This window comes from Apteryx mantelli, chromosome Z, assembly GCF_036417845.1.
Source record: "Apteryx mantelli isolate bAptMan1 chromosome Z, bAptMan1.hap1, whole genome shotgun sequence".
Classification (NCBI taxonomy): Eukaryota; Metazoa; Chordata; class Aves; order Apterygiformes; family Apterygidae; genus Apteryx; species Apteryx mantelli.
Window position 1 is genome coordinate 24,334,472 of NC_090020.1, and position 27,039 is coordinate 24,361,510.

General features: G+C 38.9%; 2 protein-coding genes across 3 annotated transcripts in view; one reads left to right on the plus strand and one right to left on the minus strand.

Moving 5' to 3' along the window:
• Positions 1 to 23,275, minus strand: part of PLIN2 (perilipin 2) — a 48,173-nt gene extending 24,898 nt beyond the window's left edge. Inside the window, exon 1 of one of the 2 annotated variants that reach the window (XM_067316325.1) lies at positions 23,200 to 23,275. The gene's annotated coding sequence lies outside the window, so the exon portion shown is untranslated. Of the gene's footprint in view, positions 1 to 918; positions 938 to 23,199 lie in introns of those variants that run through there. The other variant, XM_067316326.1, reaches the window with a different exon arrangement.
• Positions 23,276 to 24,087: 812 nt separating this feature from the next.
• Positions 24,088 to 27,039, plus strand: part of DENND4C (DENN domain containing 4C) — a 70,861-nt gene continuing 67,909 nt past the window's right edge. The window contains exon 1 of the mRNA XM_067316737.1: positions 24,088 to 24,104. The gene's annotated coding sequence lies outside the window, so the exon portion shown is untranslated. The remainder of the gene's footprint in view (positions 24,105 to 27,039) is intronic.

A 27,039-nucleotide genomic window follows, 5' to 3' on the forward strand; every position in this document is an offset into this window, starting at 1 on the left:
TATGGGAATATAGCATAACTAAGTTTCTCAAAGGTAATCCTAAAAAAGTTAAATCAATCTTTGTGGCTGTAGCATAGGAGTCTCTATTCTTTAAGTTTGATTTTCCTTATTCATCTTCTCTGTACAGCCCCATTCTTCAGTCATGGTACTAAACCAGAACCAGGTCATATTACTGCTGTGCTCAATGCTGTCTGTGGACGCCAAAGCAAATAATGAATAAAGATTGGGTAGTCTGTCTTGATACGACCACAGATCTGGCCATTTCTTGTGCCCCACTCATTTTCAAGTTCCTGAACTTACACCAGGAAAGGTCTGTAAGGAAAGATGGATTATTTTTGATTGATACCATATGTGAATACTATTTTCTTTTGACAGCTTTCTATCTTCCCTCAATAACAAAGAATACTATTCCATGCTCAGTTTTCCTTATGACAGAAAAAAAGTTGCCAGAGGTCTCTAACGCATAAAGGATCAAACCCTAAATAAAACATTTACTGGCTGAACCAATATAAAATGATTTTTAAAGGGCATAAGCAATCTCTGCAAGATCCCAAAGGAGAGTTGTTCAACAGAAACCCAGTTAGCTACCCTTCCTTAAAGGTAAGGGTATCTCCTTTACCAGAACGTTCCTATTTAGAATAGCACTTTCTCCCCCTCCCCCATAGGCTATTATGTAAGACTCCCACCACAAAAGCTAAGATACTTCCTGTAATTCTCCACCTAAACAACATTCTGTTATTCTTTTTTAGAAACTAGCAACTCATCAGCAATTTACTACTCCTTTCTCAGCTGGGACTGCGAATTTCCTTTATTAAGTTCAAAGAGCTTCCTTTCTGGAAGGGTATTTATTCTCATACATTACAAAAAAAATTAAAAGGAGGAATGCATATACAAAACACTCAAGCTTTCTCTACTTACATTTTCTTTTACTTCATAGAGAAAGAGAAAACAAGTCCGGCCAGTCAGCTACTGTACAGTTTACATTACTGACTTTAGTGGAATGCTGACTGATAAGTTAGAGTATGCTGACTTAGAGCAGCTACAGAACTCACTGCAAAAGCTTTTGGAAACAGAATCAAGACTCAGGTCTGACTGTGAGAAAATTCTTCTTTTTGTGTCTGAGAAGGTTTCTGCTGCAGTCTTTCTCCTGCTTCTTTACATCTTCCTTTCTTGCTACTCTGAGGTTTTCACAAGTTCCTGACCTTTTATCCCTCACAAGTTCCCTTTGTAGCTTCTCTCTTACACAATGCTAAATGGGTTTCTCTTAGAGTCCTGGGGAACATTGGAAAGTGACCTTTTGACAGAATATTGGCTTTGAATATGAGTTACTGCTGAATAACTAGCACATGGAAATGTTAACAAAATCGGGTTAAACTCCACTTGGCTGCTTTGATATGATCTATAAATAATGACTCATCTTTTGCTGTAGTACAGAGTTCATCAGCCTGCTAAGTCAAAAACTCCTATTAAAACAGACTATTAAGTGCTTACTGAACTGTAGTGCACAGAGTTGGCATGAGATATCAGAATTATTCCACGTGTACATAAGCTGATGTATTCTGGTCAGTGATACAGGGAGTAAGAATCAGCAGATGAAGGTTCAAAATGCACTGGTAATGCAGAGGGCCTCTCCCAGACTTTAGACTGGCCAAATACAAAAGATGTGTTATCCTGAAGTTCTATCATCATATTAATATGGTTCCTCTCAAACTCATTAGCTTCACTGAGAAGAAAGGATATTCATTTGGACATCCCATTTAACTACGATAGTTACGTGGCTTCCAAACTACAGCTGTTTGTCTCCTAACCAGATTGGAGCACAAGGCTGTGGAACTTGGGCCAGTCTGTGTTGACCTGTTCTAAGTTATTATGGAATTTGGGACTGGTCACTTGATTTCTCCATATCTTCTCTAAAAATGCTTGGCAAGGACGCTGTGAGGTTTAATTGGTTGTTTACTATTGAAATGCTTATTTGGTGTTCAGAAATAGAGTCCCTCATCCGATGTGCTCAAAAGCAGCAGTGAAGCTGACTTAATAAACCCATAACTCTAATGTAACTGTTTTTCAGATAAGGATCTTACTGTACTTTACAGTGTGTAGAGCTGTCCTTTTTCAAAAGGAAAAACTTGGGCAAAGAAATAACATGACTTTGCACACGGAAAAACCCTTCCTCAGCTCTGGAACTCCTCTGGAGTTCCTAAATACTCAGCATCTCTAAAAAGCTTGCCCAACTTGGCATTCAGTATCAGAGGCTGCCTTAGAAGCTGAGTTCTAGCATTCAGTGTTTTAATTTCCCCACCTGTAGAATAAAAATGCTTAGTTCACTGTTACGTATATGTAAATATGAGACAGAGTTAATGACCTTGAATCCAGGAGGAAGTTTTGATCTGCTATCCTACATTGATATGTCTGTCTGACTTAACAGAAGCTCAGAAATATGAGGAAGCCAAAGAAGGAAATACTTTATAAACCAGATCCTTGTTTTTGATAGCATTTCAGATGGAACAAGAGTGACTGAAAAGAGGAGGAGGAGTAAGTACACAACTGGACAACTGACAGCTGAAAGGGCTGAACCTTAGGCTTACTAACCATATCCAACTCTTGTAAATGAGTTCTCCTGACTGGATAAACAGGATTCATCCCTGAATGACTCAAATCTACTCCAAACTGATCTGTTCAAGTATTTGTGAGGCCCATCCATGTTGATTTCTTTTTCTTCCACAGAATTTCCTGGCTACATGGTTTAGGGGCAATGTTTGTGGTTTTTTTTTTTTTAAAGAAGAGAACACACATAACAGAGGGGCATAACAGCATTGCAGCTGGTAGCAGCTCAGGGCTGTTTGAAATAACTGTGTGTTATGGACTTGCTGTAATCTGCTTGTTAAAAACTGTTTTTCTCAAGCCACCCAATATGTTAAGGGACAGTAAACAACAGCTGCTTTGGCAATGATTTTAAATTCCAATTTGATATTTTAATCCAGGATTTAATTGTCCCCAAGGTCAAAATTTCTCTTCAAGGTCTTGCCCCCAGAACACAATCCAAACATCTGCACTGTGCTCTTCTGGGGTTGAGAAGGGCTAGAAAGTTGCAGAAGAGCTGCTTTGGAGTAGTTGTTTTATCTCATTGGCTTGAGTAATGTACTGTCCAACTTTTAAACCCAACAAAATGCCTGTGAAGTGACTCTGCCATAGTCATTTCATCACCCACAAAGTTTACCATGTGCAGGGATATCCACAGATAGACCTGAGGCAGACTTTACGGTACACACATAGGTCCTGAAATGTTGCTATTCTGGGCAGTAGAACTATATTGATTCTGTTGTAAGGGACTTATATATTGGTAGGGGATGAGTTATAGAGCTTTCCACATAAAACTGATTTTGGTCATTAGTGCCTTCACATCTTTGTTTCTTAACTGTATAACTGACCTTATTTCATCAGCGGCAAACATCTGAATAAATCCCTGCTTAGGAGTTGAATCAATGCCTATTGAAATCAGTGCAAAAAGTTCTATTAGCTTTGAGGTATCTGCATCAAATCTAGCATTTTTACATCTTTTTTTTAACAAGAGGGGGAGAAGTCTTCTTAATCTGAGCAAGAATGTATTCTTTATCTGAACTAACTAAATAGAAATAAATACTAATGAAAGGAAAGTGTTTGTAGATTTCACAGCAGTGAGAGACTGTGGGAAGCCTACTTCTTAATCCGTTAGCTTGTGTTAAACTTATGCTTTCACTGATTTTACCTCCAGTAGGTTAATTTAAGAACACTTTTTTTTTTTTAAGGGAAAACTGAGAGACTTTAGCCAGCATCTTGTCTTCCAGATCCAGCTGTGCAAGAGGAGGAGGTTATTTTCCCTAGCTACTCATCTTTGTCTTGCTGTAAGAAGTTACTGCTTCCTTAGATTTACAGGCAAAGGAGGCCCTGAGAATATTTCTTAATTCACTTCTGGCAAGATCAGCTAAGGTAGGTTCAACAGGTTCAAGACAGACAACAAGCAACATGGGTTAGGCTATGGGAAGATATTTTCCAGTGTTCTATCTTCTGAATTTCAAGGAAAGTTATAAAACAGACACTGAAGGCTGTTTATGGCCAACTGTTTTCCCAGTTAAAGCAACAGAATACACTCATCAGCAAGTTCATGAACTTAAGCCTGTAACAGCAACTGTAATGGAGAATAAAGGGAGAAGAAAATGCACTTACAACAGAATAAAAATACTGTTTCCAAAGGCTTAGCTGAATTTCTGAAATTGGAGAAAGTTCAGTTCTTCCACTAACTTTGTGAAAATAGTATCTGAAGATTTAAAGAAACTGACATTCCTCCCACACGCCTCCTATTCCTTCATCTGGCAGTCTATAACACCAGAGTAGGATTTCCTCTGTCATCAACTTTCGTGAATATTTTTGGATAGCTCAGTAATTATCCATCTTAACGTATCCACCTGTATCAACTTTACACATAGTTAATGGATCAACTATATTGATCCTCTATTTATTGTGAAGGAGAGCAACTATATTTGTTTTAGGATACTATAACTCATTCCAAAACCTGTAAAAAATTCACTGAAGAGGAGATGAAGGACATTTTGGCTAGTGAAACCACCAGGTTCATATTTCTCTGATGTGCCTGCAATGAGACAAAGTGCAAAGACAAAATGACATGGAACAGTGGAGAAAACCTACTAACCCAACCTGTTTCCAGCTATTCACCATTCCTTACTGTGGCAGGTGTCAATGACCTTTCAGATCTGCCAAATGAGCAAATTGTGTAATACTCCCTAACCAATATCTATAAAAATAAAATAGGTTATTTCAGATAGATTACATAACTCACCTCACCTTGACTCAGGTAGGTTAAAGAATATTCACACAAGCAGCTCAACCGGTAGATCTGAAAGTGTAGTGACCACTAATAAAGGATTATGATCTCTTCCACCAGTACTGATGAAATCAAAACAGGTTGTATTTCCCCAGTCCAAAACTTTAAAGATGCAGTAAGATCACCATGGAAGAAACCTGGTAGAATCTTACTCTCACCAAAGTAAAAATTCATATGCAAGTAGTCTTTATCACAGTTTCCTACAGTTTCCTACAGTTATTCAAATTAAAACTTTGAATGAAGGCTTGGCATAGTACGCAGACAATCAGTTTCTAAAGCACTTTTCTGTAACTAAATGAACAATAGATTCTGAACCACTTTTAGCTATGAGAAACACTACAGTAAGCCACTGAAACTGTGCTAATACAAGATTTCAGGTCAAAGGTAAGGATGGTTGGAATTACAAGTGTAGAACAAGAACAAAGCTCATTTGCTGGAACTGTATATTCTGGTCATAAAATAAATGATGTAAGTAACAGAGCAGTTTGGCTATAAAATGGAAAGATGTAATGGAACACTGAAATCTTTCAGTCTCTTTCAGGGAGTGCATCAACCCAACAGCTGATATGAGAATGGAATTTTGTTTGTAGGTTTTCTTTAGGTAAAATCCTAGAAGGCATATTCATCATTTTGACAATGCAGTTTATCTGTTACAGCATGGCCTAGTTCCCCTCTTTAGTCAGCAGTTTGCTATAAGCAGACTTAATTCTAGTTTCTAAGCTCCTAATTTCCTGTGTCTGGGCAGTTACTGTTTCTAGTTCTGCATCTGCCAGACACGTTCACAGGCACAATTCTTTCATCGGATACTTTGCAGTCTGACTGCTTTATACAAATGCCCCAAATCTTTACAAACACTTGTATACTAATACACGCAAAATTAGTGAGAACTCTGCTTAACTCTACATGCCTTAAAGCAGGGTGGCAGGAAAGCATCATTGCTTAGCAATTATAAGGGTTGTGAGAGCATCCCCCCTCCTGGAGGTTTGGCTGCCTGGCTTCAGGACTCCAGATGGCCTGAGCTCACTCTCAGAGCACAGAGAGGGCCAGCTGCTCCCTGTGGGCTGAGGAGAGTAACCAGGGTCAGACACAGCCTGGTGATTGCTCAGCAGGGCCATGGTGACAAGGCAGGGTCAAAGTTAGGCCAGGAAGCATATCTGTGGGTTGGTGTCTGGGCCTGGATCAGCAGGGGATATGGCCAGGCACAGGCTGTGATACAGAGGGAGCCATAGCTCAGGAAGGAGTCAAGCTCTGGAGCTGCAGCCAAGGTCAACCCACCCAGGATCAGGTGGGCCCTGGCTAAGGCTCCCTGCAGTGCATGCTTGCTCCAAGGTCACCAAAGGGAGGGGGCAACCTTCAGCTGCGCTGTCACTATGCCGGCCCTGAGGCAGGCAGCCAGACCTCCAGGAGGGGCAATGCTCTCAGGTCCTTACAGCAAATATATTTCTTAGTCACTGTCACCAACAGCTGCTGAGAGGAGAAAAAAAATAACTTAAGACCTGAGAACCCTTCTCATTCTCTGCCAAACCAGCTTGTTCTTGCTCTTTCCAGCTTCTTCTGGCTCTTTTCTGCTTCTGCCAGCTACTTTAGGTTTCTAAACTTAAGCTTAAAAGCAGAAGGATGAGGCAGAAGGGAACCAGAAGGGAATGGTCTAAGTTACCACATGCTAGCTAAAAAGAGGTAAGAATATGTCTCTTTTTTTCCTTAAAGAAGTTAGGCCAGTTGGCTCACAAGTTCATCCCAGTTTAGCTGCTTGTTAAGTAAACAGCATTAGGGTTGTGACTGGTCTTATTTATTCAAATAAGAATTAAGGCAGATATCCAATAATAATGATTTAGTTGTTGAAATTGCTGATAGAATTATGTAAGAAGGAACAAACAGAATCATCTGGGAGTGACTTTTCATCCAAATCCCAGCAAGCAGGTGCTGAGCCCACAGGTGCACACAGATCCATTTGAGCTTCGCTGTCTTTCCTACCCCTTCAAAGAGGGAAGATCCCAGAGAGCTCCCTTTCTGAAATACCCTGTTTTCTGAACACCTGCAGAATACTCTGTGAGAGGTTATCTGCTCTTGGTGTCTTAAGTAGGTGGGACCCACTTTAATCACTACTTATAAGAGTATCACTAGTTTTTCTCCCTCTCCTCTGATCAAAACCAAGACTTTCGCACCCTTTTAGTCATGATCAGCTTTTATTGAAGGCTGCTTCTTCTTTTTTTTTTAAGCTCAGTCAACATTGATATTCTAGCTAAACTACTGTAAAAAAGAAAAGACTGCACGTCATGAAAAGTTAAAACCCACTCCCTTCCCATTGCTTACACTTAAAAAGAAATCATTTTTCTTCCCTGACTTCCTTCAGAACTGTTCATCTAATTCTGAAATCTTCTTTTGCTGAGGAGCTACTCTTTCTGGCTGTGAAGGCAACAGTGAGTCAATAGGTAACAAGCTGCCTAAGTGAGTCAGCAGACCCTGCTTCCCCATTTTCTGTCATTAGTATTCTCTAATACAGTAGGATGTGTCAGACAAACATTGTCAGACTGCTATATATAAGTACTAGGACTGCCTCATACTTCAGCTCTGACCTTTCCCCTAGTTTCTCTGTATTTTCTTCTTGTTCTCTCCCCGTCTTTTACACCAAAATCAATGCCCTTATGACTTTAAAACAATAAAGAAAGGAAACATACAGATTAGAGTGATCTTCTCCTCCATACTTTGTTACTTTATCAGCTGTCTGGTAAGTAGCTACATTTATACAAACATTAAAGACAAAACCAGTCTGATAACAGAAATACAGTCATTGTTTTCCTCTAAATAATTAATATCAGTATTTCAATCTTTGCTAAATCCTTTCAGTGGAGCCTACTGATAGTGTTGTCTTTCTGATAAATTTGAAAGATCATGGAGTCTCTGGCAGAAACAAACATCACGTATTCCTTTACATGCACATAATGTTTTTAGAACAGCTGCAATTAAGAAAAACAAAACAAGACAAATAACAACTCAGTGTTATTTTAGTTGATTCATAAGAAATTTTGGAACCACTGACAGTGACATCTATAAATTTCTTTCAAAAGAAGAAACATTAGCCATTCCAAAAACACAGCAACACCTCAAAATGTAGTATGCCATTCAGTGCATCAAATGTCCTCACGGAAATTATGCCAATAACACTAATTAATCATTATACTCAGAATGAATTTGAATAGGTAATTCATAAAGAATGTAAACACTTAATTAGGAGTGGAAGAACTTTTTTTTTTTAAGAGCCACTCTACTTCTGACAGTCCTGATTCTCAAAGGCAATTTACAGAATACCTGAAAAATGTGATCTTGGGAAAATTCTTAACCTCACTCAATTTTGGATTATGCTTTCAATGATCTGTCTAACATCTCTCAAGGAGCTGGCAGAGATTTGAACAGGTACTGCATAAATACCTCAGTATTTGGAGGCCACACTGCTTCTACAACAATTATTCTGAGGAAGAAGGTTGTATTTTCTTCAATTACTGGCAACAATGGTTCATCTGGATTTGAATGAAAACATAAAAATAGAGCATTATGCTATGAGATGGCTGGTAGTCACAAGCTGAAACACCACATTAAATATGAAAGCACATGTAATTTAATTGTTTTGATGCAAAGGCTCAGGCCCCACTGGTGATAAAGGAAACAGCCTCACTCACTTTTGTCTTTGCTTTTGTAAAATGACTTAACTTTCACACCCATGTTCACATCACCTTTTCAGAAGAAAACTCTTCTAAATTTACTCAAATTGCTTGGGTCTGTTAGCCTCCAAATTCTAAGACTGTACTTGGACAAAAACAGTGAAAATTGAGCTAGGGACTGTTATAGTACCTAAGTATACAATGTATAATTATGTAGTAATTGTGGCTTTAGCTAGCATTTCAGTATTTTTTTCAGATACTCCTTACCAAACATAACCAATCTTTCTAGGTTTTCTTGGAAGGCTTCAATCAAAGTATATAAATAACTTTAAATGAATACATTTCTTTTCTTGCTCTTTGATACGGATTACTGTGTGGGATTCTATCTTAACTATTTCATAACAGCATTAACTCCACCCATGTTACTTAAGTTCTTTGCATATCCACATAACACTTAGAATCAGTGATGTGGGGAAACTTCTATAGCTATATCATGGCTGGACCATACTTAGTGCTCTACAGTGAAATGTATTAAAATAGCTGCTCAAAATTCCTGCAATTTATTACAAATCTTATGCTAGCTTTTATGTATAAAGTACAATAGAGTATCTTCAACAGTAGACAATTTTCAGATCATATTGCCTGCTTCTTAGAATGCTAGATATTTTGTAAGTTCTCTTTCATGCTCCACATGCTCTGACAAGCTCTTGAGATAAGCATATTATTTCTTTGTTACTCTTGAGTACAAGTTACTTCTGCACAGCTGTATGACTTTAAATGTAATTTAAATTATTTATTTAGAAAAAACATCCTATTTCTCTTTAATGACATCTTGGATACATGTAGTAGCAATATAATCTTTTGCTACCGTTTCCACATACCACTTGGATATCATTTCAGAATCATCTTCCAACTCCTACATTATATTATAACAAATATATAACAAATATATTAAAAATAATATATTTGCATCATTTAGATTAACAGTATTGATATTTTCTCTCCTTCTCCAGCACCTCTGGAAGTTACAAGAAATTATGATTGGAGTTTTCTGGTTGATTACAGCTCCCACTGATATTAATGTAAAGCTTACTGCATATATCAGTTAGAACAGGTCTTTTGAGGTAAAAAGTGAAACAAGAAACAGTAGTCAAAATAGGCCTCAGCAGCTTTATAATATTTGCATGTTGACAACTACATGAAAGTTGGTGTTGAATATCTCATTTTTTCCCCTTACATTAGTAAATTGTACAGCATTTTCTGCACTTGAAGAGCCCTGCATATTCCAGTCATGTCTATCCTAATTACTGTGAGTACCTAAAGACTTGTTTCCATCCACCATTCATTCCACTAAATAGAATCACAGAACCACTGAGGCTGGAAGGTACCTCTGGAGATCATCTAGTCCAACCCCCCACTCAGTGCAGGGTCAGCTACCGCAGGCTGCTCAAGACTGTGTTCAGTCAGGTTTTGAATAACTCCAAGGATGGATACTTTGCAAATTCACTGGGCAACCTGCTCCAGTGTCTGACCACCTTCACAGTGAAAAAGCTTTTTCTTATGCTTAAGTGGAATTTGCTGTATTTCAGTTTGTGCACATTCCCTCTAGTCCTGTCAGCAGGCACCACTGGGAAGAGTCTGGCTCCATCTTCTTTATACCCTCACCCCCAATCAAGTATTTATACACATTGGTAAAATCCCTCCGAGCCTTCTTTTCTCCAGGCAGAACAATCTGAATTTCTTCACACTGCTCTCGTAAGATAGATGCTCCAGTCCCTTAATACCCTTCATGACCAGTCACTGGACTCACTTCAGTGTGTGTCGATGTCTCCCTTGTACTGGGGAGCCCAGAACTGGATCCAGCACTCCAGATGTAGTCAGGGCCCTGAGTGCACCAACAGGTGCTAATTGCCATGACCAGCTTGTAACTACATTTCCCTGTAAGTTTCCTCTGCAACCTCTTTCCCTGCTGAACTAGGGGTTCAGCTGTATTTGTTTAAGATCTGCTCCCATCGATGCAACTGTGCAACCCTGGATGAGACATCTGTGAAAACAGTCACGTTGGGATAAAAAGTTGTGGGAAGCATCATCTGGGGCCTCCACCCATGCACTATCTGCCCATTGGCTCAGAAACTGGATTTAAACTCAATCCCTTGCTTTTGATCTCTACTTCCCTACTTAATCAAGGTAAATTATGATGTGGGTATGTTCTGCCTGGCTTTGTACCTGACTGATCCTGACCTTGCCTTGTGAAACGAAATTCAGGTTTATGTTCATTTAAGTTACTGTCTTCAGAAATTATGGGGTAGCCCATCCAAGACTAACAGAAGAAGATAAAACTGAAGACTCAATTTGCCTTCAAAATTCTAGGAAAATCTTAGAATTCCAAACAACAGAGCTTAAAAGTTATTTTGCAAACTGAGTAAACAATACAGAATACACTTGGTTACAATGGTATTTTTTACATTTTTTTAAGGATAGGTATCTGTTCATCTCTTTTTGTAAGTGCAGTTCCAAGGGAATTTTTGTTTGAAAATGCTTTCCTAGGTCTGTCCTGGTATTATGCTATGGTACAGCTGAAATCACCACTAACTCTGGTACATTACCTTCAGTTAAAGTATGCAGGAGATATATAGCACACAACCTCTCACTGTCATGAGTCTGATCAAAGTTTCATACACTAGCAACAGTTATGTTGTTCAACTCCACATACATCAGTATTAAAGCATACAACCTGTACAAGAGGGAAACACATTGGTTTAAGAGGAAATGATTCAGAAGTAAGTATACTATGTTGTGTAAAATATATATGAAAGCTTTAACCATATTAGCAAGACAGAAGTGTTGCCCTGTTGAGCACACAAATATTGTTGGCGGGAAAAGTTAATTCCTGTTACATTAATATTGACAGAGATATGTTGAATGGTAGGTTAACTAATAATACTAAGACTAACAACTTCTGTCCTTTCCTGGTTACCTGTTTACTTGTTCTCTTCTAAGAATCTTTGCTATTCCTACCAAACACTAAGGGGTGGCCAACCTTAGTCACATGGCTATTGTGACTGTGCATTCCTCGAGGGTGAGCAATGTCATCCTAAAATACACAAATTCTCCCTGACTTTTCAGGACTTCTCAAACAGAGTAGTTTTCACTGTGATAAGTGGCAGGGGGGGACTCTTTTTCTAGAGGTGAAGAGCCTTCAATAGATTGGGACATCTAATTGGTATGGTTTCACTTCAGGAGAAAATAGTCTCTGAGCCAGGCTCCAAAATAGTAACAATCAGCGGGTGTCATGATTATCATTTCAGTGAAAACAGTATTAGGCACCACTACACCAAATTATGGTTTGCAACCTCTGTCTCTCAAATACCACAAACCAATCTGTTATCTGGCTGAAATCTTTTTTTTTTCCCAAAAGTACTGTTTTCTCTCCAATAAATTTTCCATTGTAACCAGTTAGAAGCTTTGTCTCTGCCTTTCAGGTGTCATCTAGCCAATTCAACAATATTCTAGGACTTACAGTTCACAGGGTTTTTTCCTACAGAATACAAAAATCAAAATTATTAAAATAAATTAACTTCTACATTTGTAAGCCACTTATAGAAAGAAGCATGGGTCACAAAAGACAGAAAGGAAAGTTTAGAGGATTAAACACTATTTGAAATATTTCCTCATTGAATACATCACACATTACTAAAAAAATTGCAGAATCCCTACAAAATGCTATAGTATGAAGGGCGGTGGGAGAGAACAGCCAACAATCCTTTCACATTGTCTCCACAGAATATTAACAAAATACACACTTAAACTGGGGCTTTCTCTATGTATAATTCATAATCACAAGCATATTTACAGGGCTTTAGAAGGAGTAACTGTAACTTGAAATCTTTTTGCTTGCTTCTGCAGAAGTAACCCTAGTACTGACATATGTAGTACTTGTTGGCTTTCCTCCTCCCATCTTGCAGAAAAATAAATCCCATAAACCACAAATTTCTCCCTTCCTCCCCTGCTCCAGAACAGCTATATATTCTGTGAGTTAGAAATAAAATTAAGACACTTGTACTTCAAATTACAGCCTGCTATTGTAACTGAATCTGTATGCAAAAACAGTTGTCCATGTAAAGCCCATGTAACATCAAAAAGACAAAATACACCTGAATTCCAAACTGTCAGGCCTCCCTCGTGTCATCAGTTTTAGCCTGTTTTCACAATAAAAAATTATATTGTAAAGACATCTAGGTATTAAGGTCCATGTGATAAACAGGTTTATCTCAACTGGTATTTTAGTGCAGCAATCCAAACACATGACGAATACATGAGATCAAATCTAGTAAAGCAGTTAAATATTCATTTAACTTAAAAAAAATACAGGTAAACACACTGATCTGGGGGATTTCAGTACCATACAAACATGCTTAAATTCTCTGCTGGCTCTGGGCTACATTCCTTTTGGAAATTTTGATGGTCTTAAAGAGTCACTATGGATTAGTATTAAGCATCAAAACACTGTGATACAGATTTCACGTTCTATAAAAATACAGCTTGACAACATGCATAATTACAGAAGCCTTCATTCTTACAATTCTACTTCTGTACTTTTCATTGTACATTTAAAGTACATGTACTTTCTTTGTACATTTTCAGCTTTTCAGATAACACTGAAAGTAATTTTAGTGTCTGCAGTTTCCTGAGAACAGCTTGAATAAAACTGCCATTCTACCAGGGAAAACTGAAAGCATGTCAAAACAACAGAAGGGAGGATAATTTGACCAGGGGTGGGAGGGGGGCGGAATGAAATCAGCTTTTCCAATTACAGGATATTTAGCTCCACCTAATGGTCGAAAAGGAAAAGATTTTCCTGTCCAGTTCATATTTTCTGTATAAGCAGTGTTCCAGGACGCAAATTAATAGTGTGCATTGAAGCAATACCTAATTATATTAAAATATAACTAAGAGTAGGACCTACAGCAACAGTAATGAAGAAACAGTGGTAAGTTTACCTCATATGAACAACAGTTATTAGACATTTGTTATTCTTGGAGCTATGTCAATGTTTAGCATTGCTCTTTCCAAAGAACAGGACGTGCTGAATGTTACTGCCTTTGTGTTTTCAATAATAGGCAAGCTCCTTCGAGTGCAAAGACTGACAGCAGTTGAAAGAATTACATGAATTTACATTGATGAAGAGCTGGTCATTATGTTCTGCTTTATTGGCTGAAGCTTTGTTCCATATTGTAGTAGGTATTTGTGTAACATTTTCTGTGTAACGTATTAAAAAATAAATCCTTCATGCATGAGTCTCTAAGATCTATGCACTAGCTAAATAAGAATTTTCAGCTTTTTGCTCACCAGGGGCATAGATCATCAGGCCAAATCAGTGATATGCTGCTGACTTTTTTTTTATGTAAATATGCACAAATTCTGTATTTCACTCCAATGTATGCAATGAAAATCATCTTTCTTGTATGTTTTGAGAAAGACAATGCAAAGGAATATAGGGTGGCATACACTGAATTCTTAAAATAAACCATGTAGTCTGAATATTATTGCAAAAATACCAATCTGTAAACTAAAGTATATTCTCCCAAAGTATCATAAATTACTACAGAAGGTTTGAAATATTTTGTCCTTTTCCAAAAAATAAAGTTGTTTTCACATATATAATATCTGAATCTGTATGCATTGTATCTTCACTATGACATACAGAATATCTTCAATAGTGGCAGATCTGTACAGAAGACTTTTTAGCATTATAGTAGCTTCTGAGGTAGGTCCTGAGAAGTACCTCGAGCCTGGGGCAGATACAAAGTAGGTCACCAAGAAGGGATAGATTTGGGCTTAGTAACAAATTCTTATGAAGGACCTGCTTACAAGTTGCACTATGACACTGACTTGTTTAGTTGTTTGCTCCAGGGAGGGGTAATTCTGCCCTAGACCGCATGTGAAAACAGATAACCTCTTGGTAATTTGAGGAAAGATGGATATAAGTGACACAATTAAGATTGTTCTTAACCTACTATCTAATAAGAGAGTGTAAAAAACAACTCACAACATGCCATAACTTCATATTCATGAAGTTCATAATTCATAATGCTGTTAAATAGGACTATAACTTAAATACACATTCTAGCTGCAGATAACACCACTTTCGTTCCTTGGGAGTTTTCTATGTGCACTTTCTATTTAAAAACAAACAAACAATCCAAGAAAAAAGAAAAACCCAAACCCAAAAAAGCCAACAGGAGGAGAACAGGACTAGTTAGACATAGGGAAGAAAAATGCTCTAGAGAAATCTTAACATGTGCTAATACAAATACCTTTTAATAAGCTGCAAAAATAAAAAGAATCATATTTTTAAAATTATTAGGTTGCTCAAAATTAAGAAGAGGTTGCTGTTCCTAAATAATAGCTATCCCAGCTAATTTATTATAACTTATTATTAGGTTGTCATTAGTACTATTACATATTTATATATACATAGTGGATATTTAAAGATATGGTGTTCTGCACAATTTTACAAGTGTTTATAGGAAAAATGGTAAATTCATAAGGGAAATGCATGCAAGTAAGGAATATACAATATGAGTTTCTCATGAAGTTACTTAGTTGTCCAGATTCTAATCACACTAATGCTCCTCCATGTCCTTTAATAATGTAAGGAGACTTTCCATTTCTAGAGTTTTGCAAACAAGAATGTTTATTATTTTGGAAATGTGATTTTTTTCAGTGTATGATTAAGTAAGTTATGACTTCAAGCTACAATACAGAACTATTTTGGAAGTAACTTAGATTACCATACATACATTGTCCAAATTGTCCATATATGCTCGTAATTTAAACACCAAAGGAAAAGCTTCTGCTTATATATAAAAGGATACAATTCTGAATCTGTAAAACTCCTTTTCAAATATTAATCATTATTTTAATTTAAATATATTCAAAATACCAAAAATGAACGTATGATTCATGGTGTATACCTCTCACTTTTTGGAATTACCAAAAAATATCCAAAATTTATATGAAGTTTGAGCTTTCATCATATGCACATTAAAAAGAACACATAAATATTACTGCAGCAATTATGCCTCAATAGACTAACAGAGCATATGACATTGGTCCATGCTTTCAGTTAAACCTCATTCCTTTAAGCCTGTTGTGGCTATTTAGAATAGTGAACCAGGAAGAGGGCAGTCTCATATGACAGCAACCAAACATTATATAGTGTAAACTTTTTCAAAGTAAACCCTGTTTCTTAACTGATTAAGTCACTGCTGCATCGGTTGCTTTGTGGAAAAAAAAAAAAAAATCCTTAAGCACCTCAAGGCATCACAAACTAAAGAAAATACATATGTTATCATCTGCAAACTTTTTTCCTGGGAGGCTGTTGTTCAGAATACAGCTGGCAGAAATAAGTCTCATGCAGGTATTGAGCTTATTCACTGGAGAGATACAAAGTTCCTAATATTGTGATATTCAGTCGGGACAGACCTGACAAAGAAATTTAGCCTCTTGGCCTTGTAATGACATATGAAGTATATTAGCTTACATGATGAAATAATGGGTAATTTGCTTTGCTTGTGAAAGATCACTGTCTGAAGGCTTCATTTTTCCCTTTATAATCATAAGACATATGTAGGTAGTCAAAAGTAGGAATTCAGGTACAAGGGAACAACCCTGATATAGTTACAATTGTCTACTTAAGACTGTAAGATGAAAAGAAACGAGGAAGAAAGAGTAAATGGATTACTTCTTCAGTAATGAGCAAAACCACATCAATTCACGGCTGAATATAGATGTTTGCCACTTTCAGATGTGCATATTAAGACAGTTTCTAAGACAGGACTCACAAGACTAAAACTTGGGCCACACATGGGCCAGGCTGATTACCTTAGCAGGCAAACATAAATTATTTCTGAACTATTTCCCATCAGTGTATTTCAGCCAGTGCCACATACATTTCTTCTTGCTCTTACTCATTTCATTTATAAAATAACATTTACTTTTGGACAATTCAAGGAAAGTCTGCTGTTTGTGTGTGTTTGGATTATCTCAGATTGGAACAGAGTCTGAGCTGGGGTTTGCAATGTTTCATATATCAACCCACATAACAGTTAAATGCAGTCTGAAAACACTGTTTTATCAAAGAATTTTTTTTCTATTTGAGTTCTAAATTTTCTAGTTAGTCAATAGTACTGCATAACTGTAACAATGCTTGGCACTTTTGCTGTGTTTTTATCCTGATATCTCACAGTATTTTGCAGAAATTATTATTTATACAATATTATAATTAGCATATAGTCACTAAGAGATTTATACAAGCAAGTTTTAAAGTCCAGGGGCTTTGTGCCATGATCTGCCTACTAGATTTTGCTTTCTGAAAAGATATACATGAACTCAAGAAATACGTGCATGTGGAGTGTATCTGCACATTTCACAGCCAAGTGGCACTGAAACGCTCATATATGTAGGCTGTCTCTTAGCCATGCAATATCCAACACAACTGGGGAAGAGGTGAAAAATTTTAGCAAAGATTTAGCAAAAAAAAGCATAATGAAACAGCTACTCTTCTGAAAAGAGCAAAGAGAAATACATGGAGCAAAGAGAACACAAACTTTTAAGGTCATGACCAAAACACCACCCATAAATTGCAGAGAACTATTTATTTACTTCGGAAAGATGAAAGGCTGAATCACTCCTGAGCCAGCGACAGAAACCTTGGGAAGGGAGATAGCTTATCTCATTCCTCACTCATCTGATGCCAGAAATATGTTACAAGGTCATTCCCCCCAGGTTTTTCTTGTAGGAAAGATACAAAACCTGAGAGAGGCCTCTGGGAAGACTGCAGTCTTTTGTGCTCATATGAAAACACCATTAGCTGAGAAAACAAAAGGGATGGGCAACATTCATCTATTTAACTGTTTACCAGTGGAGCCCTGAAGAGAATTACTTCAGTACTCTAAAATTCTCCAATAGGATCAATCCACTTCTACACACAAGGCAGCCTCTGTATGCAACCTATTCCCCTCACATCTGACCTCCTGCCCTTTTCCCTGTAAAGCACCACAGTAAACGAGAGAGGAACTGTGAAAGGACCAAAAAAAAAAAAAGAAAAAAAACCCAACCTGCATACACACCCATCCGATGTATTTACACAAGCGCCTGAACAAAAGACCAAACTCCGCTATTTTCATTGACTGAATATTTTTCCCCTTGAGCGAAGGTTCTCAGGTATGCACTTCCAGGATTAAAACGGCAACAGTTGACTTGGCTTCTAAGTCATTCCACCAGAGGTAAGCTTTTATACTTTTTTTATAGAAGCCTGAACTGTTCGGATGAGGCAACTCTATCTGCTGTCCCATACCTCCAACAGCACTCATCTGCTTCCACAGTAAATAGACCTGCTAAGAGTATGCAACTAAACACTTTTGAGAGGTGATTTCTGAAGGACTCTTCAAGCTAGCTGACCAGCCTGTGAAAGGAATGCTTCTGCCCTCGCTGATGCCTTTCTTTTGCTAGTAAAAGCACTTGTGCACTCACAAGAGGACTGACCAACTCCAAACTAAACTTGCTCTTTTTTTTTTTTAATTTATTGTTATTGCCTGGCTTTATTCACTGCACAAGGGCATAAACCAGCATAAAGGAGGTAATAAGAAAACTAGGAACTGGGGATTTGGGTGTGATGGGGGCCCCCTCTCAAACTGAGTTACAGTGCTTGTGGAATCACAACCTGAATTAATGGGTCTCAGATTGCTTTAATACACATGTCTCTGCAGCCATTTTAAACATAGTCTTCATTAATATGTAGATGAAAATCCCAGCATGAGAACTGCCTAATAGGAAGCTCTGCCCTCATATGTAATCTTGTAGAGTAGAAAGGTTGAGGCCACATGACTATCTGAGATTAGATCGGGGGGATGTAGCAAGGAAGAATCAACAAGAGGAGGGGTAGAATCAGAGGACAGAAAAGCTGTGGGAAGGCTGCAGCCAAGCAGTAAAGACTTGCAGTTAACTCTCAGAGAGAAAAAAGCCCAGTCCCAGTAAGGAGTAACTGATGTAGTGAAGCTCCCAGAAGTCTCGGTTCATACTAGAACACCCTCACAACAGCTGTAGCCCCATGCACCCACGCTTCCATTCTGCACTTCCCTAGTCTAAGAACTGCTGCTCCTTCAACCCTTAAATGAAAACAGCAATATAGTGATATAGTTTGTTTACTTGGCCCTATTTCCTTTCCTTTTTTTTAGTTTTCTAGGAGTGTACCCATTTCAATATTATCTGTGAGACTTAACAAAGAACTTGCTATTAATATTTACAAAGCTTTCCACATCTACCTTTTACCTTTTTGTTAAGGTTAGATAAAATATTAAATTAATTTTGCTTTGGGTTATGCACTTCCAATCAGTCCTCACTGGACCAATAAAAGGCTAGTTGACTCTGCTTTATTTTTAAAAAAACTGAGACTAATGTCAAGATTACTCATAGCTGTTGAAGCCAAAAGAAATTATTAGCTCATATAACCTTCTTTAGATGACAGGAGTAAACAATCCCTTTCCAGAGAAGCAGCCAGAAATGAAGTATTTACCATAGTTCAGTGGGTTCTACTGGTTATTATTTTACAGTAAGGAACTATACCTCATTTCTCAGTTGAATTTGTATGGTATTATATTTTAACCATTATTTCTTGTTACATTTCTCTAAATTAAAAAGCCCTATTTATTCTTTGTGAAGGTACTTTTTCATTCTAATCAAGTCTCCTCCTGGTATTTTGATAAACTGAACAAGTTATTTCAGTCTCTTTGTACAACATCTCCTCCAGGTATTTTCAATACATTTACCTGAAAACATACAGTCTCTAAACCAAGTTATAGATCTATTTTTTCTAACACTGCCTTTTCAGTATAAAATACCAATAGTTATCTTGGCAAGACAGTATACTCCAAGGATTGATAACCATTTCTGCCACAGACTATCAGCATCTTCTGTTTATTATGAGTCACAAGGAAATTCTCCTTACTTTGACCGTTATTTTATGTATCTGTTACATACATTATATAATATGATTACAAGGGTAAGAGAAATGAAATCAAGTTCATGGTCTTTTAGTTTTAATACTCTTTGCATTACAAAAGTCCAAATGGAATACATATAGTTATCCTTGATGACTATTCTGACAAAACAGTGAAGATTTAAGGTCATTAGAACTTCAGTGTTTATGCTACTGAATTGGGTTCAAGAAAACTGGTTTCTTGAGTGCCATTACATATGTCAAAATAAGGATACATTACTAAACATGGTCAATAACACATAGTATCTAGAGGTCATAAGGCAGGTTAGATAAGCAAGCAGCACAGCAAGTCAGCATAAACTGATCCAAATTCTAAAAAAAAAAAAAAAATGTTCAGGAGTTAATCTGATTTATTAATTTATCTGAGCAATTAATTATCAATTAATCTGAGCAATCTTACATCACAGAAATCATAAATCAGAGTGTACTTAGAAAACCACTGTCCTTTTTGTGTTTCCCTAGCTCAGGCTAAACAGTTCACCTCTGCACACAGTTTATGGAACATTCAGTTCAAAGGGAAGTGATACAGTGTAACATGAACATGCTAAAAAAACAAAGCAAAGCTAACAGTGAAGATAGCACAATGGAGATTCCTAGTAGAAATAGATGCTGAAAGAATATTGTACTTATTTAAACCTTATTTTCAAAACCGCGAGGTTTTTAGCTGAAACAGTAACCTCTCTTTTTCAACTACCGAGGATTCATATAAGAAATAATGCTCATGGGAATCATAAGCATTTTAAAAGCTAAGAACCATAATCTTCTAAGATGGAGACATAAAAACTGTAACCTAGAGCTTTTAAAGGGAAACGGAACATAATGTGTCCAGAAGAATGAAGAGAGAAAGCTTCAGGAAGATAAACATCTTAAAAAACCCTGCCTCTTTTTGCAAAGAAGATCAAGATAACTTGATTTTTTAAATCAATAATTTCAAAATATTTGTGAGTTTGGGCCAGCAATCTAAGAGTGTAAGAAGGCTGTATAAAGAAAGGGATCCTTCTGCTCCTTTGCTGTTATTTATAAAGATCTTTCCAGCAAGAATAGCCTGTTTAACTAGGGTTTTGATCTTACAGTACAGTGACAGCTGGAGGAAGCTTAGATGACTGGATTGAAATTCTGACACTTTCAGACAAACTGTTGGCTTTCAGATAGAGGGTTTTGCTGATACAGAGTTGTCAATTACAGTAACATTTTTAATTGGAGTGAAGCAGATATACACATTTTAAGCTGAAGCTATGTATATTCATGTCTCTGTATGCCACTGATTAAACGATTAAAGCCAGAATGAACATGCAATTCTTCAGTTTCCACCCTCTGTCATACAATCTGAGTGGAATGCTGCAGAATCATAACCAGTTGTACAATAAGATGAAACACTTGGACTCAGCACTTGCTGTCTTACACAGCTATTCACAAATAATCAATGATCAGGAACCTCCACATGCTACAGTGACAGCATTGCTTCAAGCATTTTTTGAACAGACCCTGATTAGCAGAACTGCTTGGGACTGCAGGCAACCATATGTTCTTTTCCTTATCCACCTTCTGGACAAAACCACTATCACATATGCCAGTTCTAAATGCCAGGTAAGATCAAGTGGTCTCCGGCATCACATTCACAATTCATAGGACTGTGGAGACAACTACAGGATTAAGGAATGAGGTCTTCCTGTGAGGCCTGAGAAGAAGAAATTGTCAAGTGCTCGGTCAGCATTCTGTAAAGATAAGGTATTTTTATTCCAAGGGACTCAAAGCAAGTTTATCATAGACTCTGTCTGCAAGAATCTTCACCTGTGCATGTCAGAAACAGCCAGAATAAACATATCATTTGCTCCAATGACGCTAAAATACAGAGGCTTCCATTGACAACAAATGGATGTCATGACAATTCTTGAAAATTGCCTGAACCTGTATTGAACAGAGGTTTTTGTGCTATTCAGAATGAAATGAAACTGAATGATTTGCTGTCATGTCAGATTCTTACATTATAGGCTATCAGCATAAGTCAGCAGCTCTCTGGCAGATGCATGCAACTGAAGTACTATTTTTTGAACAAAAATACCATTGATGCTTAGATTAGCTGCTCTTGTTAAAGGATAAAGAGTAAGGGCAGGCTGGATCAAGATATTCATGATATTTCAGAAAAATCACTCTTAGCTGCAAGGAGCATCATGTACCCCTCTGGGTCAGAGAGGTCCAAAAAGACATAAATCAGCTCCCTTTCTCTTGGCCTCACTTTGTCCCTTGGGTAGGGTTAACTTACAGGAGATGGCTTGAGCAATATAGGGGCTTACTGCTACCAAAAAGATGGTCATCTTGTTTTTCCTTTCTACAGCTGTCTGCCTTTATCTAGTGCCAATTCTGGTGGGTTTTTTTGTTTTTGTTTTTGTTTTGTGAGCGTATTCAACTCACAAATACTGAAGAAAACTAACCCATCAAAAAAACCTTGAGTTTCTGATGGGTTGGTGAATTGAACTGGTTTAATGGAAGGTCTGGTTGCTGTCAGAGCTGGTGTGAAGGGACAGAAACTTGTGGCCAGAAGAGAAGAGGGAGTCTTTCCTTGCTGAGAGCTGTCTCTCAGAATTCCACATGAAGTCTCCAACACTGATGCACTCATGAAAGGTGGACAGATCTTTACAGGAGACTTGCCAGTGTGAACTGTGTACTTCAATCAAAGCCCACTGTTCTCTATTTTCAGATGTATGTATACTACTGGTGTGAAATTACTGTTTACACTGGTTGAGTGAAATCTCTTGAAAACTGTATGGATGAACAAGACGTATAGTATCACACCCTAATCTTTCAGTAGGACTTTAATAAATTGTACAGTAAATTTGGCACTGACATGTTGCAAAGCAATAGTAACAAAAGAAGGCTTAGCCCTTAACTGAAAAGATGCAAGAGCTTTAAAGTAAAATGAAATGAATATTTTTGACCTCTAATACTTCTCCTTTTGAAATATTTGAAATATAGTTGAAATATTTGAAATATACGTGCTAAAACCTGTTAAAATTACAGAAGTGCATTAACTGTACCATATTTATTCAGCACATAATTACAGTATTCTGCCCCAACGTTCAAGCAACACTGCAGATGTAAACAGATTTTTAGTGTCTGATGACAAATATCAGCATGGATAACAGCATTAAGCTTTAGTGTCTTAATGGATTAATGCAAAGTTTGCTTGACTATGTTGTTGTATGCATACTCTTAGACTTGTAAAGTTTCAAAAGCCTATCCTGTAGGATGTCATAAATGTGAAATCATGAAAGCTTACTGAAACATTCATTGCTCAGATAATGTTTTATCCTTCTGTGGGTTGGATGAGAATGTTTAGCTTTAAAAACAGCCATTGTTAGTATGGTGCATGTTTGTTTAAATACAGTAGCTCATGCACTTTCCGAATAGGGATGTTCTGGAATAGAAAGTGTCCCCCTTTTAAGTATCAACTCTCCTGTACGATACAGCCCTGTGACTTGTTGCACGAGGCAGGACAATTCTGATTTATCTCGTCAGGAAGGCTCCAAGGCAGCAAGCTGCAGTGCAGTAAGGCATGTGCTTGAAAATCCTTTGAGTGCAGCACATCAGTAGGCACTTACCTGCTCCTGCCCACAGTGCTGCCCCATCTTCTATCTGCTACTCATTCGTCCAGGGAGGTGAGTCCGTCGATCAAATAATCATTCTGCTGCCAAGAGAGAGCACCCCGCCGTGAGCAGGAGGGACTGGGCAGTGTGCCCTGCCAGGTACTGGGCGCAGGGGTGGAAGAGCCCTTCCAGCAGGCCCCTGCTCACCGAGCGGGACCCCAGGGGTGTGAAAATCCCTCCCCGGGGCCTGGGCATGTCCCTGCTGACGCGTTCATACCAGGCAGCTTCCTGCCTTCCACAGAATGGGCCTAGCACCATTCGGACAGCGAGAATCACTTGCAAAGCGAGGAGCCTTGCCTCGGCAGGTGGCTGAAACGGCTCACCGTGTTCCCCATCACTTATTTTCCGGTACCAACCGACCACTCGCAGGCCCCCCAAGCCCCCCCCGGGGTAGAAGGCCCGCCCCAACACCGCGGACCGGCCCCGACGACCCCTGCCTGGAGGGACGCGCCGCGCCGCAGCAGCCCCCTCCCGGGCGCGCGCGGGCGGCCGCGGCCAACGGCCAACGGCCAACGGGCGGCGCAGCGCCACCGCCCTCTGTGACGCCGCTAACGGCTCCCCGCAGCTGTTGCGCTCGGGCGCCCCCTGGCCGCAGCGCGGCGCTCCCTTGGCCCGGCCGCCGCCACCGCCTCCTTTCGGGGCGGGCCCTGGAGCCGCCTGTAGGCGTTTGCGGGGGAGAAAGTAACATGGTGGCTGCTTCCTCCTGAAACGGGAGCGGCGGGGGGCCGGCTGCTCCTGAGGCGGTTCGGGCGCAGGGAGAAGCTGCCGGGCGGGAGCGCCGCGACCGTTGGGGCGGGCCGGGGTCTCCCGGTGGTGGCTGTCGGCCGGCTCCGCGGTCGGAGAGCCGGCGGTGGTGGCAGGTGAGCGGCCGCGGGAGGGAAGGAGGGAGGGAGGGGGCCTGACAGGCGAGGAGGGAGCCGGACCCGGCGCCGCGTCCCTCCTCCACCGCTCCCTGCCCGGGGCGCGGCGGGAAGCTGACACCAAAGTGGGGAGGACAGGGGCACCTCTGCCTTCCCGTCCCTTCCCTCCCCCTTCCACCTCCGCAGGAAATCTTCCTCTCTGCCGGAGAGGGAAGGACGTGTGGGGTGTTCCCCTGGCGCCGAGATAGTCTCTGGGAAGGGCTCGTATTTCACCTCCTTCCTTCCCTTCCCCAGTAGAGCTGCCTAGCTGCTGTCCTCGCTGGGACTAGCCTTTGCCCCACACTGCGCAGGGTGGGGGGGGGGGGCGGAGGTGTTTTCTGTGTTTTTTTTCTTCATTATTATTGTTATTTCTGAATTCCGTGCTCCCATTCGTCGCAGCTGTTTCGAATGGGTGTGTTTTGCTTTCTCTGTGCCTTCTGGTGTGCGCCGTGCGCCGTGCGCTGGCTGTCGCCCGGCGGGTGAGGGGTTAGCTGTGGAGGAAGGGCGGCTGAGGCAGCCGGGCGCAGGTGGCAGGCACTGCAGGTGAGTCTCTGGGCAGCTCCCGCATTTATTTCTCCATTTTTCTCCCTTTTCATGTGCCAGCTCCGCCCCTAGCTTGCTACGTCAGTGGATTTAACCTTTGCTTGAAACGAGGCAATGAAAGCCCTTCAGTAGTGCTCAGGCAGCGGTGAGAGCCCCAGGCGTTTAGTGTGCTGTTTCTATAAAGTACCTATTGGTGCTGTAGTGAAATGCTAGCGTATCTGAACTGCCAGGGTTTGCTCCTATGTTGAAATGTAGATTGTGAACAACAGTTAGACCACTGGATCTTCTTCCCCAGGGTTGTTCTTCCCCTCCCCCCACCGTGATAAAGGCACCATTACTAATAGTCATGTTATGTTTTGGAAGCTGAGAGTGTCAGTAAGACCTTATATAACCTCCAAATTAGTTCTGCAGATTAAAAAAAAATTGCTAGAGCCATGGCTTCCAGTCAACCTGTACCATCATCTAGGTATATCTGATAGTAACTAGATAATCTGGGGACTACTGTGTAGCAACAGGGTCTGGTGATATATTAGTGCCGTCCTGTAAGAAGTTTTAAATGTAATATACACTGATTAGCTGTGCTGTTAATACCAAACATCCTCATCCTCCTGAATGTTCAATACATTGTTGATGCTACAATCTCGGATAGCATCCAAAAGGTGAAAAAAATTATATTAAATCTAGATGAAATACCTGTTCTATAAAGATGTTTTTTGTATAACTGTCTCTTCCTTTGCTGCTAGGAATGATTAATCAAGCATATTCCAAACATGGACTGTCTTACTTGAAATAACTGGTAGGGGACTGATTTCAAATTTAGTGCCTGAGGCTAAACTTTCAGATCTCTTGCATGAAGGCTTAGTTCATAAACAAATGGGATGCTTGATCTTCTGACTTTTTTTCTCTGAGCTGTGGTTGGTGTGGCTTTTAGGGGATTTTTTTTCCTGTATTTTTTATTTTCTTGGTTTACTATGATGTTTTTGACCAAACTAAATTTGAGCCCTCACTTGTGCTTGTTAACAAAAAGACAATGATTTGCTTTTAGTGACTTTTGTTGGGTATTTTCTTGTGTCTACTAAACACAAGATTAGTAAAAGTTTTTACATCACTTTTATAAGGTAGCATGTTAAAAGTTGAGGGAGTAAATTCTGTTTTCTAGAGGAGAAAAAATGATGGAAGGCAAATTACTTCATACCTATTTGGAAAATGCTCTCGAAACATTTTTTGTTTGTTGGTTTTGTTGTGAAGAGCAGTGATGAGCAATCTTAAGTAACTAGCTTGACTAGCGTATATGTTTCAAATATGTGGTACAAAGAAATGTGACTGTAAGTCTTGGTCTTGGTGTGGGTGTGTTTTTTTTTTTTTTTTTTAATTTGCTGGTGCTCTGTACTACTCCCATGAATATGAAATGCTAATAATGCATTTATCTTGAGCAGTGCAATGAAAGAGTATGAGAGAAACCAGACTGTAAATATTGAGTAGCCTACGTGATTTCAGATTTTTGTGTTTAAAAAAGGTTACTAGCACACATACACACTTATTACTGTTTAAAATCTCAAAAATTAGATTTGTTGGGAAAGTAAGATAAAACTTCTTAAATATCTATGGATAAGTATAACATTAAATTTGGCAGTTCTTTAAGTTAAGGTCAGGCCCTCAATAGCAAAATAAATGTAATGGGATCTCTGGCTGTATTTATTCTTGGACCATATCTTCCATGGTGTTTTTGTTTGAGTGTTTTAAATCATCAAAGATTGTGTGTGGGATTTCTTTTGTAAGTAATTTTTTGATAATTTCTTATGAATTAAAATGTTTCCTTCTCTGCTGTTTGAATCAAGCAAAACTGGTATATCCAAACAGTGATATGGATCATCATTTTGACTCAAGTTGTATGAATTCCCATTTGGAGTAGCAGTGCTACGTATTCTTAAAATACAGTGCTCAAAATGGTATCTTTTTAAACTTTGTTTTAAGGTCTGGTTTTGAACCTCATCTAGTGGAGATACTAGATTTAGAATACAACCCTGATGTGCCTTTTTTTTTTTCTTTTTTTTGGACAACTGAGATTTAGACTTAGCCTTGACACACACATCTGTGTTTGTTTAAAAATAATAAATGAATAAAGTTGCAGTAAAATGAGGTGGGAAAGGTAGTATTGACAAAGTTGTAACAGGAAGATAAGATAGTCTTTTTGACTTTTATGTAAGATCGGGTCTCTTATTAAGCTTTTGGATAGACTTCAATGACAGCCATAGGCAGAGAGCAATCCTTTTTTACCTTGTATAAAAACTATTTAGCATGCTTGATGGTCTTTATATTGGTCTCATGTAGTAGTGTCTCCTTTTCTGACTGA